Raw genomic sequence first — 16,702 nt, 5'->3', positions numbered from 1 at the left:
ATTTGTATACAATGCACAAGTCCCTGGGCTTATCTGCTCTCAAGTCTCTATCTTGATAATTCATTGTCAGCGATCCTCAAGTATTTAAATGTGTTTGCAGGGGCCAAGCTGGACCCTCCCCAAATATTTGCTTCAGCACAGAAACTGGGTTTGCTGTAACCTTGGCCACCCATGCCTTGATCCCTCCATGCTATGCAATGTCCAGGGAGGGGTAAAGGGGCTGCCCAGCCTGGTTCTGCCATGGAGGAGCTTTCCTCCATCTGCACTGAAACTGCGAAGGAACCCTCGCAACAAAACAGGGAGAAAAGAGGTTTTTCAGGGATAATGCTGCAGTGCTGTGGCCTGAGCAAGGTTGTGCTGCAGGCTGACAAAATCTAGATGGTTACGCTGCAGCAGCCCCTCGAGTGGCCCAGGAGCAGGAGGGGGCTGCAGGACCTCGACGTCCCCGTGGGCTGCGGGTTCTGCACCGAGCCTTCAAGGGGCACAGTACACACAAGAATCTCACCAACAGCCTTCAAAGCCTGCTCTTTGCTCCCATTTATCTTATCTAGCACTCCATTGAAGTATGGATTTACATAATACATACCTAATATATTAATGTTCCTATTCATCAAGAGGATCTCGACACTGTGTTCTTTGAAAGCCTTGCCAAAAACGATCAAGCTCCTTACAACAGAAGATGGCTTTATAGCTCTGAAAAGGATTTGCTCCCTCGTTTGTCTTCTGAATACTTTTTCACATAGGCTGTTTGATACTGTGATAAAAGCCAGGCCCAAAAATTCAGGAGTGGTGGGATCCATGGTTTGGGTTAGTAGCGCATTACAAAACTACAGCACTCAAATTACTGACTCTGTATGAACCATTTGGTTCACACCCTCCCTCTGGCTACAATAGTTTCCCAAATTATCTTGCAATGTAGCCTTTTAATAGCTAGAAGGGGTCAAGCCAGGCCCACTCCCATTTGTCACACACATTTCCAGTTAAATGCCTTTTTTTTTCCCCTTAAGCACACAACCCTCCCTTCCCGCTTCACTTTTCTGTGCCAGTTTAATTTTGCTTGGAACACTGGATTTCAAAAGGCTGAAGAAATGTTTATAAAGAAGAAAAGCCACTAAAAGAAATGATGTTCAAGTTATGATATTGACCTTAATACAGCTCAAATGACTTTACGAATGCACGCGAGCTACCTGCAGACCACAGCATCAAACCACCAGAAGGATGCTACTCTATTTTCTCTCTACACAGATTCATTGCAATACATATCTAAGCCTATCTTTTGCTTTATTTTGAAAGGACTAAAGAAATATTTGCTTTTATATGAATGTTTGGGAATAAATTCTTCTTCTAGGCAAAGGCAGACAAAGAAAAATGAGAAGTAAATTACACATTTGATTTTAAATAGTGAGAATGATCAGATCTTGGAATAAACCATTGGGTTAGTGGTTGATCTTTCCACCTTCATGTCGTGCCTTTATAGAAGACATGGTATAGCTGAACACAAAGTATTGGGCTCAGTACAGGAGAGGATGAAGTTAGGTGGCTTGAGCTATCCAGAGACTGGATTATTGAGGCATTAATGGTCTCTTCTGATCCTCAAAATCTGCAAATTTGCTCTGAACCAGTGATTATGAAATAGCAAAGAGTAAATCCCTTTAAAATTGCCACTAAATGTCAGGAAATACACTTTAAACACACAAAGACACAGGTTCACTGACAGTTGTTGCACAATAGATCACAAATAGTTTGTGTGCTCCGTCACGGCCTCTTTATCTCCTTTATCCAGTACTGCCAACGCCAAACACTGAATGTCAAAATCCTTCTGTTTCCAAACCCCGAGACTGTTTTGAAATACCAAGATTCAAAAATGAAAGAAAAATAACCCCCAAAGCGATGCATTTTGGGTTCTCGTTTTGTCTGTCCTCGGCTGCCCGTCTTTCTCAAGCCATGCGCCCACATTTACAGCCCTCTTGCTTTTAGTGAAACCTCGTACCACCAGCTGCTCAGAAAGCGGAGCAAAATACCAACCGTGAGGTGACTTTTGAGGTAACAAACCCAACGCCAAAAGCACAAATCGCACAAGTCTGACAAGGCACCCTTTCAATTTGGTTTTGTTTTCATCTTCTTTTCAGATACTGCCAGCCGGGGTGGCTCCGCAACCACGTGTGCTTGTGTCCACATGGGCACCAGGACCTGAGAAGCAGCCCAAAAAATACTGGTAGGTCACGGTGTGTATTAAGGAACCCAGCCCTGATTTTACTCCTTCCTCCCGGACTTTGATGAAAAGCTCCTGATAATGGTCCTCAAAGAGAAAACATGATCTTTTCCTATTCCTTGACCCATTCTTGGTCATGTTTTCCATACTCAGATAGCACCTTGCTGTCACAGGTTGGGAAGCTGTTGCTCTCTCTATCACACCCTACCTGAAGGCGAGAGACAGAACAGGCGAAAAGGAACAACAGAAGTGCAAATGAGCACAGTACTTAAACTCACATGAAAAATAATTCCATAAAAGGGGAATCTTGCTTCCTAAAATAGCTTGGCACCAGGCTGTAACCAGAGACCCTTTTGCTGATGCCAGCTGAGGAGAGCGAGCACAACATGACCGCCTGCCCTTATAGGAACTCAGCCCGGACAACGCAGAGCTCTCTCTGCTGCGACTGTCTGCTTAATACCATTGATTTTAAAAGAAAGCAATAAACAGCACCTTGCTTCAAGAGTTTCACGGTCCATAGAAATTAAACCTGGCCAGTCCAAAAGGCTATTATTACTGTGCCCTCTTGTGCAGATATGATCTCAAGAAAAACACACATCTAGGTCTAATAATAACAAATAATAAAGCTATTCATACAGCCCGCTGCTTACACGATGGCAATTTCCCCATAATTGCAGGTAAAAGAAACAGGCACACAAACAGCAGTCTGTAGTAACTCTGGGCTACCCAGGGCTTGGGTTGAAGCTATTTCTTGTAGGTACATATACTTTTGGGAGGAAAACTATTTCAAACTCCAACCGAACCTCAATAAAGCTCTCCTGCATCCCTGCCTGGAGCTGTATTCACACCAGAAAAACACAAGGGGGGAAAAAAAAAAAAAGTATGAGCACAAAGGTGTTTCAGAGGGAAAATGATTTCTGGGCAGTGATGAGACCCAGCCCTTTCTGGTGCCAGACCTCCAGGCAGTGAAGCAACCGTCGAACCCCGAGAGCTCCTTCCCCGCCTGTCACGCGAATTGCAAGACAAATTTACGCCCACAAGTGAATGTCCTTGATTAAGCAAGCCGGGAAATCAAGCGCCTGCCCCCATCCTTTCTCCCTCGCAGGGCTGTGGGGGCGTTGAGGCAGGGTGCTGCAGCCGGCAGATGCTTGCTCTCAGATAAGGTCAGGGCAGCTCCTGCCTGGCTGCTGCCTGCACAGGCAGGGCAGCGGGGTTCTGAGGGCAGCCTGTGCAGGGCCGGATGGGATGCCGCAGCCCCGAGACCCCTTTGCTTCACCTAGAGCGAGCGGAAAGGCTCAGGAGAGACAGTCATGAAGTCACCTCCAGCATGCACTGTGACCTGTAACTCGGGATCCTCCTAATCGGGGACAGGGCACATGCAAATGATGCTGGTAATTGCACAGCGCTCATTAAGTTGTTAAACTCAAGGTCACCCGCAGCATGCAAACAAGGCAGGAAGGGAGCATCGTGTCCCTCCCATGGCTCCTGCACCTCCAGGCAGCCACCCACAGCCACTTACTCATTTTGGCATCCGTCTGGCTCCTTGGACCTTTGCGTGCACCTCCGTGCCATACACACCAGTGCCTTCAAGCCCCAGCTTGGGTGCTGGCTCCCGGCCCCACATACCAAACCAGGGCTGAGCCATGGGGCCAAGCACGGATGCCTCTCCCGAGGAGCTTGGTCATGGCCGCCGCTTATTTGGGAGATAAATGCAAACATTTTGATAGTCATGCTAGCGGTCTAATCCTGCCTGGAGCTGAACACTCCATCCCAGGAGGGCACAGACATGGGACAGGGAGAGATGCTGAACGCTCCTCATCCCATGCCATCAGAAAGACACCTTCAAGGTAAAGAGGAGGAAAAAATCACCCAAGCAAGAGCCATCTCTTGTGGTGCTTCTGCTTTCTTCCAAACCCATTAATGGCCTAGGGACAACTTGGCTTATTTAGAAAACAAGGTGGCTGAAGCAAAGCTAATTCCCTCATTAGGAAATGTTTTCCAGCTCAGAGCAGCTGCATTTCCAGTCACCTGCAGCTCTCCCCAGACTGCACACCTTAGGGGACACCAAGGGACGGCACGTGAACAGACAGCAACGTATGCAGCGTGCCGTGCGTCCAAGCACCCACAAGGCCGGCAGCATTCAGGGGAAAAAGAGGATATGGGCGAATGCAGCCACACAGGCTGTAATGCACCTTGACTTGTGCACGATGCCTTTGCTCTTCATCCCCTTGCATTATTTTCCTGCCCTCACAGCCCAGCACTCAGCTGAGACAGTGGAGCGGACCTCAGAGTGAGCTGTACCCCAACGGGATGGCAGCAGGGGCCGGAAAAAGTCCACCTCCTTGGCTCTTTGGTTTTTTCCCCATCCAGATGGGATCCTCATTTTTTGATCCAGCTGCAGTTATAATTTCAGAGCCCAGGACTGTGTTCGGGAGCCCAAATTCCCCCCTTGGATGCCATCTAGTGCTCAGAGCTGAGAGCAGAGGAGCCTTGCAAGTGCTGGGAGCTGCTGGGGAGGGAGATGTCCTCCACTCCTCTTCCAGGGGCTGCAGCCACCCTTCTGGCTTTAAGCTGCTGGCTCACACCAGACTTTGTTTCCCAAGATCTTGCTGAAAAATCACCTGTGATTTGGGCTGATAAAGCTTCTTCCGACCATTTCTTTCTCTAGCTCTTCTTTTGTCTCTTTAATATTGTATAATTTCAGGAATAAGCAACCACATGGCAGTGCAGACTCTGGAGGTGGGACTCCTTCAGAGCGTAAGATCTGCTGGAGACATCTAAAAATCTGTTTCCAGTCAGTGCAAAGAAAATGTTTCCTTGAAGTGCCAGTCTATCAGATCTATAAGAGAAGGCTGCCATAGGGTGGGAAGTGCCTATTTCTCTTCGTTTGACTGTAAAGTGAACCAAAATCAACAAGAAGATGGATACGGCCACCTCTTCAGGGGGCGGCATGGATCCCATGCAGGGCTGTCCTGCTTTCGAGGGGAAGTTTGGGTAGATTGTCGTGAGCCAACATGGTGAATTCAAACAGAAGAGCTTTCCTCATGGATTACAAGAGGTGCAGAGGGGGGTGAAGGGAAAACAGGTAGAAACTAGTGTGGCACTTAAGAAATACAGAAATATGACTTGCAATGACAACATAAGGAATGCAGAAGGGAAAATAACCCTAAAATTTCATATGCATTTCCACTTCTTTCAGGCAGTCTCTTTGTATTCTTCTCACCAGAAGCTAGTTTTACCTGTTTCTACTATTTTTATTCTTTTTTTGCTATATGTCCTCATGCATACGGAGCTTAGAGCATTAGCACAACCTGCAGCCACAGGTGCTTGAACTGGCCCGTCACACATGCCCATGCACCCCTGCCTCACAGCTGGGCACCCAGCAAATGCTGCACCCCTTGTCTCCTCTTGCACCACCCCTCGTCTCCTCTCGCACCCTGCAGAGACCGTTTTGGTCTCCAAGAGATGAACCACCGGACTGAAGGGTTGGGGCTTGTCCCAGTGCCAGGGTACAGGGCTGAGGATCCTCAGTCAAACTCTGAGATTCACGCATCCTAAGGAAGATGGCAGTGTATTTTACCCAAACTCCAGCACTACCACTTTGTCCACTTCCCAGTGCTGCTGGTCATGATTTTCCTGCATGATCTCTACAGAATGGCCATCCCACTGGTGAGCGCAGCACATGCCAGCGCGTAAGGTCCTTCCACCACCCAGCCTCGGTCCCCAAAAGTTTCATGAGACTCACTGAGGCTAGAAACCTCCCTCCTCCTCCACACCCCCTTCCCAGAGCCCAAGGACACACACCACATGTGCCCCTGGTGCATCGCAGCCCCACGGCTCCCAAGAGCTAGCTCAGGTCTGTCTCACCAAGCCCAGGTCTCACCTCTGCACTGCAATGTAGACATACCCTCAGGCTACGTCTATTCACCAAGCTCAGGCTGCTCCAGCTCCTGCTCAGAGCTGGTAGGGTGCAAGTCAGGTCTGGTTTGGAAGCTGCAGAGCGGCGTTACAGTGCAAAGTGAGATGAATTTGCCTGGGCACCGCGCCACGCTGAAGCGGCTCTACAGCATGCACCCAGCTTGGGGCGAAAGCGGTGGAGGCTGTGCAGACCTGCTCCTCCAAAGCCTCCTGCTCTGGCACCCATTGCCACTGCTCTCCAAGAGCCATGCTGCACTCTCATCCACTTCCCTAATTTTTCTAATCCTGCTTTCCTCTGCCTCCGCTGGCCTCTCCCCCTCCCAAAGGCGGCATGTCCTTGCTCTTGCCACAACAAGGCCATCAGGAGCATTGCATCTCAGCACCCTTGGGGTAATGCATGGCTCCTGCTGGAGTCATGCTCCCATTTCAGAGGCACTAGGACTGAGCCTGCTCTGGGAGAAGCTAAAATGATTCACTTGCAGGCTTACTTGCTGTTTTATTAATTCCTTTTTTTCATCTGCAATTTCAAATGGTGCAATTTTGAGATCAAAGCCCTTCCCCTGGGCTTCTAATGGCTCCGTGTAAGCCTGGCCTTCACACATACAGGAGCCTCTGCCTCAAGGAAAGATGTGAGACTCGGTCTCAGCCAACATGAACCCATTCACAGAGAAGACAAACTGGGCTAAATTTCGCTCTCATTCATACCCATCCGAAGTTAATTGGCTTTAATGTGGGAAGAACGTACCTGCTCAACTGATCTTAGTCAAATCAGGCCCATCCCTGCTGTGTATTTAAGAAAACCCATTGGATGGTGCTGCCTGTGAAATAGCTGCAATTATCCCTGGCCTGAGGCAAGAAAGAGTAGCTGGAGAGTGTGCTGCATGGACAAACAGCCGGCAGGACACAAGGCAGGGGGCTGCCGCATCCTTCCATCAAGAGGAGAGGTGTTTGTGCTGGGCTTCCTGAGCAATACTCAGCTCAAAGTTTGATCAAAGATGCTATTTACACTCTACCTGGTTTCTTCACATAGTACTAATAGTCCCATGTGTACCCTTCCCTCCCCTGTTTCAACACTGCTATTCTGCAGGACAGGAAGAAGTTAAATGGGGCCCAAAACACATGGCAATCATAGAATAGTTTGGGTTGGAAGGGACCCTTAAAGGTCACCTAGTCCAACCCCCCTGCCATGAGTAGGGACATCTTCAACCAGACCAGGTTGCTCAGAGCCCTGTCCAACCTGACCTTGAATGTTTCCAGGGATGGGGCATCTACCACCTCTCTGGGCAACCTGCTCCAGTGTTTCACCACCCTCACTGTAAAAAATGTCTTCCTTATATCTAGTCTGAATCTACCCTCTTTTAGTTTAAAACCATTACCCCTTGTCCTATTGCTATAGGCCCTACTGAAAAGTCCTTCCCCATCTTACTGATAAGCCCCTATCTAAGGAAGAACAGAGCTCCCACGCAGCTGGAGATGCTGGAAGACGTTGCCCAACATCATTCAACACATCAGGAACAGGAGAGCCTGCACTTGGGACAACTTAACATAAGGTGAACCTGTACAGAAGGGTAGTGGGACTCCATTTCAGGTTAGACCTGTCATAGTAAAGCTTGGCTTAAATTGATTAGGTGTTGTTTTATGATAAAATGAAGCAAAATCTGTCAGAAAGAAACATCACAACTTGCTGTCCTACAAAGGAGCAGTGGGTCTGTACAGCCATGCTGGGCAGGAAAATAACAGGGCAAGGACAGAGCCAGTCTCACCAGTTATATCTGAATGTAAGCGTGGTCCCTATAGGGCATGAATGAAATCCCCAGCCTGAGGGCACAGGATAAGAGCTTAAGGTTGCTCTAGCTGGACCTATTCTGCAGACTTATCTCTCTCTTTGAAATTGGTCCCAAGGCAGCCTGCAGACCCCTAAGCGATGCCCTCTCTCCCTTCGGTGCTGGATGAGGCCATGCAGGAGCAAGCCTCAGTTATTTGTTCATTTGATTTTTCCCAAGACAAACACTTTGCTGCCACACAGCAATGCAACGGGCTGTCCCCTCCTGGAGCTGCAGTCCAGCTTCCCCTCCTGGTCCTTTCTGCGTCACCCTGCCTGGTGGCACTGCCATTTTAGAAGACCACTCGGGTCATGCGTTTTGTCAGAGCCAGGCTGGATCTGTCTCTGATGTGTGACAGCTCATGAATCACTGTGAATCAGGAGCAAACCGACTTCCCTCGAATTTGAAATGATCTGCATCTTTTTCTCATAGACCTACTCCATCGTTCCCCATTTACAAAAGACGACTCGCTCTTTTCGTTCTCTCACGTCAACCAGCAAGCAGAAGCACCTCACTGAACGGGGTCTCTTTTCCTATTAGAAACTGTAAGGATATTTGTTGTGCACAGTACCATTTGATGTATGCATTGCTGATAAAAGACAGGCTCTGGTTCAACAAATCAATACAACAGCCCCGTTCAAAGACACTCTGAGCAAAGGGCTTCTTGATGTTGAATGTTTCCTTATCTAATCTTTCATACTTCAGCATTTCTTCATTAAAACACTGATAATTAAAAATGCAGAAGGGAACGATCACAAGGAGAGATTAAAGAACTTTAACAAAATATTTGAAATAATAATAGCATTACATTACAGGGAACAATGTCTCCTTATTAACTAACTGCTGTGCAATAGTGCCGAGGGATTCCAAGCAATGGCTCAAAACCCCTCTGCATTAGGTGCTATGCAAAGACAAGAGCTGCTACAAAAAGCGTACAAACTCCCTACAGAATGCAAAAGGCAGCCTAGCAGATGTTTACATCTCCAATTTCTTTGAGACAGATTCTTATGTTTTTCTTAGTTCTTACTGAATTCCAAAGGTTGATAAAATGCTGCCTGAACCAAGAATTTAGGAGCTCTATTCTTCAAGCTACTCTGCATTTTAGAGAGAGAGTGATGTGCATCAGATGATACATCGGTTAAAAATAACTGGGAAATATCAAGCAATCATAAGTACATGTCCCACAGGTTTGCATATCTTGAATACTGAAATGCCTTCCAATCATGCATTAAGTGATGAGTCTCACTTTTGCCACTGGAAATAGCGTATGCAATGCCTTCTGTTTTGGTAGGGTTTTTATTTTGGAAATCTCTCCTAATAGACACTGCTCGGTGTTTATGGTAAAGAAGGCAGGCCAAAGACCTCTGCTTTGCAGCTGGAGTAGAACGGGATTTAAGGTTAGTTCTTGCGGGATTTTTCTCAGGAGTCCCATAACAACCGTGTAGCAAACTACAGTCACCAGACTCATCCTTCATAAAAATAGGAAAGTTAGCATTGGACTCCAAATGAAGAATAAGCAGCAAGGACTCAGGCCTTTCAGCTATGAGTACCACAAAAAACCCACATGCTTTCTTCACCAGGGCTCAAGAAGCACCAGGACTGCCTTAAGAGTAAGAATTGCCTCTCCTTCACATGGAGATTCAAGCGCATCCTGCATCGTGACCCTATGTAAAGGGCTGGTTACCACAGACTGAAGACAGAGGTGGAATTCAAAGCCAACTTGGATATCACAGCTACTTTGCAAGACAAGAGAAATGGGTAAAATCGTATGCAGTTCAGCATAAAGATCTGGCCATCCAGAGTCATTTCACTCTACAGCTAAGCATGAGATGGATCTGATTTCTATTTCTTCCTTTTAGCCACAGTACAGAAAAATCAGCTAACTTAAACCACCGGAGGGGAATCTCTGTACAATAGCCCCAACATGCCTTAAATTGCTAAAATAGCCATTAGCCAATAATTCCATCTACCGTTTCTCATCTGTATAGCTCCAATCCCTTTAGAAAGGAGGAAAAGCAGCACCCATAATTTATGGGAAGAATACAATTGAAATACAATTCCTCAATTAATCAAAAAATCATCACAAACATCCTTTGAAATATCCAACAAAGACATCCTAGCTCAGCAATGAAGCTATGTTCGTCTCATGTCTTTACATAAAAGAATAGGATTAGGAAAAGTGTGATGGCCCAACTGCCCAGAAGGTTTCTCCAAGCTTCAAATTACTTTCTCCTTGTTCCTTTCCGTCCTGTCCCCAACACGTCTTTGAGAGGCACTTATGGCCACACTTCTCACGCTTGTCCTCCCCCAAAGATGGTCAGCAGCAGAGAGGACTGTCCCAGCTCTTCCTCACAGGAACTGAGGATGTGGACCAGAGTAGAGGCCACTCAGCAGAACGTCTCCTTGAAAGTGGAAGGAATGCACCTAAGACTTCATGATCTCAAAAAAACAGGAACAGGAGCTGAAGGTCAAGACTACTTGTAAGAATAAACAGTTATAATTATTTTTTTCCTGGATTTGAGAGATCAAAGGAGGGAAGTACATTGGGATGAAAAGGAAGAAAATTTAGAGGCATAAAGGCAAGGCACAAGGAGAGTCTGGGGCTGTCCTTCAGAGAAACAGGCAGAAGGGGAAGAGGAGAGGGAGCAAGGAGGGGGGGAAAAGAGATCTAAGAAGGGAAAAGGAGGTGAGAGGGGCAATGGGATCAGAGAAGAAGAGAGCCAGGTTAAAAAAAATAAATAAATAAAAGAGTCAGACTGGACACTCTACAAAAAAAACCTGAGAATACGCACAGAAAGTATGGTCAAGTGAAGGAGCAGAGAGCATGAGCTGGAGGTCAGAGAACCAAGATGCAACAAACACAGAGGAATTCAACAAATAAAAAAGCCCTTAATATTAGGATGTGTGAATTTGTTGAGCTAATCCCTCTACTTCTGCTTGCCCTAACAGAGTTCGGGTCTGAAAGAGAATTTGAGACACAGGCAGGGCAAGGGAAAGGCACATCAGGAGAGGTGAAAAGCATCAGAAGCAGCATTTTTTCCTCTATAACCTCTCATATTTTATAGCTCCACCTCATCAGAGTACATGATCATAGATGGTATAACCTTCAGGAGGTGAGTTTGTAGGTTGTCCTACATGACATGCTGTCAATCACTGTATAAAACATTGCTCTCTTGATTTTTCTCATGCTTGTATTTCAAATGAGACTTTCTCAGCAAACGCTGCTGTTCAATCTCAAAGAAGGTTAAATGGTTTTCCAGCTGATCCTTGGCCACAGTTTCTTTCTACTCAGCTCAAAATAAGGGCCAAATCCAAGCTTGGCTCTGCGCCGTCTGTTTTCAGTATTACTCGATAAGTTCCTTTCGTCTGGAAAAACCTTCAGATTTATCTTCCACTTTTCCCCCATACAGAGATAACGGCCAAATAACAAGCGCCTTCGCTGAACATGTGCAACTCAGATGGTCGTGAAACGTAGCAGGGCTCCATTTCCACATGCCGACTTACAAGATCCAAAGTCATTTGTTATTTCCTACTTGTTAGACCCCCCAGCCCAGTCCAGCTCTGACAATAATGGACTTAACAAGAATTCATTTTGTTGCTGATTAAGCTTTGCCACCACCATTGCTGGGCTGCACAGCGATACATGCTGGTGTAGGGCTCTCCAGGGAAGCTCATGAGATTCCACCTACATCTGCGTATTCCAGATTTTTCCTCCCAGCCCAGCAAACTTAGCAAAAACATTTTGATTTCTACTTAACTGAGTTGTGAAAAACTAACGTTCTCATCTGAGAGCAGGTCTCCAAAGATTTCTCCAGAGGATGCGAGCACGGCTCCCACGGTCGGGCCAGCCCCAAGGCTCACATCAGAGAGGGCATCCTCAGACTGGAAGTGCTCCACGGCCTTAGCAGAGCAGAGTGCTTTAAACCAGTATGGCTGATTCACAGAAATGATAAAACCAGATTAGGACATCTAATCTCTAGGCAGCAGGAAGAATTGACGGGAAGGCCAGCTGTGAAAATTTCTTTCATTTAAACAACGCACAAGAATGGGCCAAAAAAGCTACTGTAGGATGATGTCCTCTATCACGGGTTGGTCAGAAAACATTTGTAGGATTATTACAATATACAATTTCACCATTTCTCAAATTAATCAGTAAATTCCCGATACAACATACCCTGAAGTCCATGGGAAAAAGCCAACTGCTTTCAGCATGCATTGGAAGAAACTGGAAAATTATACTAATGCACAAACTTGCAATAGGACACAAGTAAAATGATATCCCTGCTTATAAAAGCAGTCATATCAAGCCGACTGTAAAATTAAATTGATGCACTAACACACAATACAGCCTAAGCAAAAAATGATATCCCTAGCTGTCTAGTAATACTGCTGCATACATCTAGTGGGCATGATTAGTGTGTTATGAGGCTGTTAACTTAGGTACACAAAATATAGCCAAAAGATTGTTATTTCTCATGAAAGAGGTTTCGGGTTGTTTGTTTTTAAGACGGATGGTCAAATTTAGGTTTATTTTTGCATTACACTGCTGAGTTATTAAAGAAAGCGTTGTATAGAGGTTAACTCAGAAGCCTGGGAATCAGGGAAAACACTCTTTATTATGTGTGATTTGTGGTTTATCTTCTGATCAGTAAAATATGAGTAACGTCCCTTGGGTGAGGCCCTAATTCATTAAGATTTTTTACATGGCAGTAAGACATGCAGTTTGGAGAGGAATAGAATCATAGAATCATTTAGGTTGGAAAAGACCTTTAAGATCATCAAGTCCAACCGTTAACCTAACGCTGCCAAGACCACCACTAAACCATGTCCCTAAGCACCACATCTACACGTCTTTTCAATACCTCCAGGGATGGGGACTCCACCACTTCCCTGGGCAGCCTGTTCCAATGCTTGATGACCCTTTCAGTGAAGAAATTTTTCCTAATAGCCAGCCTAAACCTCTCCTGGCACAACTTGAGGCCATTTCCTCTCATCCTATCACTTGTTACCTGGGGGAAGAGACCGACCCCCACCTCGCTACAACCTCCTTTCAGGGAGTTGTGGAGAGTGATGAGGTCTCCCCTCAGCCTCCGCTTCTCCAGGCTAAACAACCCCAGGTCCCTCAGCCGCTCCCCATCAGCCTTGTGCTCCAGACCCTTCCCCAGCTCTGTTGCCCTTCTCTGGACACGCTCCAGCCCCTCAATGTCTCTCTTGGAGTGAGGGGCCCAACACTGAACACAGTATTCGAGGTGCGGCCTCACCAGTGCCCAGTACCGGGGCACGATCACTTCCCTAGTCCTGCTGGCCACGCTATTTCTGACAGAAGCCAGGATGCTATTGGCCTTCTTGGCCACCTGGGCACACTGCCGGCTCATATTCAGCCGGCTGTCGACCAACACCCCCAGGTCCCTTTCCGCCGGGCAGCTTTCCAGCCACTCTTCCCCAAGCCTGTAGCGTTGTGTGGGGTTGTTGTGACCCAAGTGCAGGACCCGGCACTTGGCCTTGTTGAACCTCATACAGTTGGCCTCGGCCCATCGATCCAGCCTGTCCAGGTCCCTCTGCAGAGCCTTCCTACCCTCCAGCAGATCAACACTCCCACCAACTTGGTGTCATCTGCAAACTGACTGAGGGTGCACTCGATCCCTTCGTCCAGATCATTGATAAAGACATTAAACAGAACTGGCCCCAGTACTGAGCCCTGGGGAACACCACTGGTGATCGGCCGCCAACTGGATTTAACCCCATTCACCACCACTCTTTGGGCCCGGCCACCCAGCCAGTTTTTTACCCAGCAAAGAGTACACCTCTCCAAGCCATGAGCAGCTGGTTTCTCCAGGAGAATGTTGTGGGAAAGGCCTTCCTAAAGTCTAGGCAGAAAAAATCCACAGCCTCTCCCTCATCCACTAAGCGCATCACCTTATCATAGAAGGAGAATACAACTTACTGGTGCTGCAAGTCAGAGTTTACATGCATGTTTTAAGGGCTTTGACACACAATCAGGTTGCTGCACTGTAAAGTGTTACCCCACTTTGGTTGATGGATAGTTACTGCCCATGTGAGATGTCTTACCCTTGTACGGAAGCAAGGTAACTCCAGGCAGCTTGCTCCATCGACGCCAGGGTAAGCCTGGGCACACAAAGTTCCTGCAGAGCAGCCAAAGGACAACAACTTCTTTGACAATGGCAACTTGTATTAAAGCCTTTAGCAATTACTTCTCATCAAAGCCTCTAGATAATTAAGTCCTCTCTCCAAATGAGTGCAATAGTTTCCCACTACTGCCTTGTTAAGCTTGGTGACCTACATGAACGACGCTGCTGCAGCCTCGGACAAGCCTCCATCTCACAGATGCACAAAAATGCCAGTCGTGTAATTACCCCTGAGCATCCGTTTTGTGGCAGCCTTGGCACAACCATTACAGACACTTCTCATCCTTGAAGAAGATCCCACCAGGACCGATGTGCACAATGGGGGAAATACTCACTTTTTCCTACCAGCCAGCAAAAAATGCTGAATTTCTGAGTGTAGATCCAGATGCAAAGGCATTGATGGCCCTTTGGCTAGTTTTCCATCTCTAGGAGGCTCTGTTATTTATCTCTGATCTGGTTGGGATTCAGGCTAATGCAACAGAAGTGAAAAATCTCTACGGCTCTCACAAATAAATTGAGCCATCCTGTTGCCATGTCATACAAATTTATAAGGCAAGATTTGCTCTCAGTTTCACCTCTCCTTGCTGTGCATAGGTCTAGGAAGATATAAGAGATCATTCAATGAATGTCTGCAACTTACATCCACTCCATCTTAATTAACTAGATTCTCCCCCCTCCTCCCCAACACATTTTCTTGATTCACCTTCAAAATCCGAGTGGGTGAGATTTTACATTTGTCCAGACTTTTTCCTCTCACCGCTGGCTGCCACGTCGCTTGAATACAGATGTACAAAATGGCTGGGAGGGTCCTGATGTGCCCGTGGCCACGCAGGCACCGTGTGAGCCCCGTCCTCCTGGAAAGCAATCCCTCTGTCCCTGCTGACTGGGGATATCCAGAATGACTCTGGCTGCTCTCTCAAAAGGATGTTTGCAGTTGTGGGGGGGAGAAGCATGATTTATGCTCTGTCAGAAATGGATTTTTTTTTTTTTTTTTACACACACTACATCTAGGTATCTGGGATCAGGCAAGCAGCCTGCCTCCTTTGCTTACAAACCCCTAATTTACACAACTTCGGTTCAGACAGATAAGTGAGGTTTCTTATAGGAAGAGGAATAGCTGGATTATAAACACGGCAGGGAAAAGATGCCCCAGCCCCGCTGCAGCTACTGCTCAGGTGTCCCAGCCTGCGCTCCCTGCTCGGGATAACCCTCCTGAGTGACACGGAACAAGGCACGAGTCCCGCTTAGCAGGGAAGTATCCAAAAATCCATGCACAAATGCACACAACACAGGGTCGATACTTACAGAAAATCACTAACAACTGCAAACTGTCCAAATTCATCCCCCCTGCAAAAAGCACTGCCTTTCCTCTGTCATCACGCGAGCACGCAGCCGAGCGAGCACATCTCCCTGCCCCTCGCCTGCCTGCCTGAGAAATCCCCGAGACGTCTCTCCCTGCTCACACACGCTCCGCTAGGCAAACTGCAAACTCACAGTTCAACCATCTTCCTAACGTTACCATGGTTTCCCACGTCTCTTACCAAAGCTCATTCCCGCGATGTAACCTAAAATGCTTTTCTTGAAACCTCTAGGAGATTCCTATGCATGGATTGCAGTCCCAATCTTTTCTTTTCCCCAGTACTTGATTTATTAAAAATACCTAATCCCAACTGTGCCAGTTTCTCAGGAACACACCCCAATGGCTTCTGAAGGAAGGACAAGCCTATATAAAATATCAGAGATGGGATTTCACAGCCATAACAGCTAGGGAAGCATCAAATCTAGGGACATAATCACATCAAGTTCCTGATGATCCTTACAGTGTGGGAGATTATTTAAAGTCATACATCTTTCAGATTTTTTTTCAATTTCATAGTATTTGAAAGAAGCCACTCAAGCCTCTCAAACCAAGATTTCTGATGCAAGAATTCCACACCGCAGACCAAAAATAGCAGAATTATGAGCGCTAAAAGTGTCTAGCAAGGCTTTTTATTTTAATTCATATTTGAGAAAGGTTTCTAACAGCTGGAGAAAGTAAGAGCTGTATTCATAAAACCCTTGGCTATTTGCCACACAAATGGTGCTTTTATTGAGCGAGGGGGGGGTTGAAATGCGGAATGTGCCTATTCCACATCAGGAATGTGTTTCTCCAATTCATAAATCCTCCCCCTCTCCCCCAGCTGACTAAAGGAAACCTTTCTCAGTTTGCTACCGAGGTGAGAGAGGGCGAGAGCGATTCTCCGAGAGTGCCTGCCCCAGAAAGAGGCATTTCAGTTGAAACAACACGCTTATTAAAAACACGCACACAAATAGGACTATGTGTTACAGCCCGGCCGAGGGACGCTCAGACCTGGCACAGACAACAGCGGGGACGAATCTCTCAAAAGGTACAGCCAACCCATCATCCTAGCAGCCTGCCACAAAGTGTAACGTCCTGCCGTAAATACATAAACTTTTCAGGACAGGTCTGAGAGTTTCCAGTCTAAAATGCCCACTCGGACACAGGCGGGAAGAAGGAATGAGTTATGAGCATGGGGAACTGAAACATAAAAAGATAGAGGGCTAAATTAAAAAAAAATCTAGATTTACTTTAAAATTGGCGA

Source organism: Ciconia boyciana, chromosome 7 (genome assembly GCF_034638445.1).
Source record: "Ciconia boyciana chromosome 7, ASM3463844v1, whole genome shotgun sequence".
Lineage (NCBI taxonomy): Eukaryota > Metazoa > Chordata > Aves > Ciconiiformes > Ciconiidae > Ciconia > Ciconia boyciana.
This window is presented reverse-complemented; position numbering follows the sequence as displayed.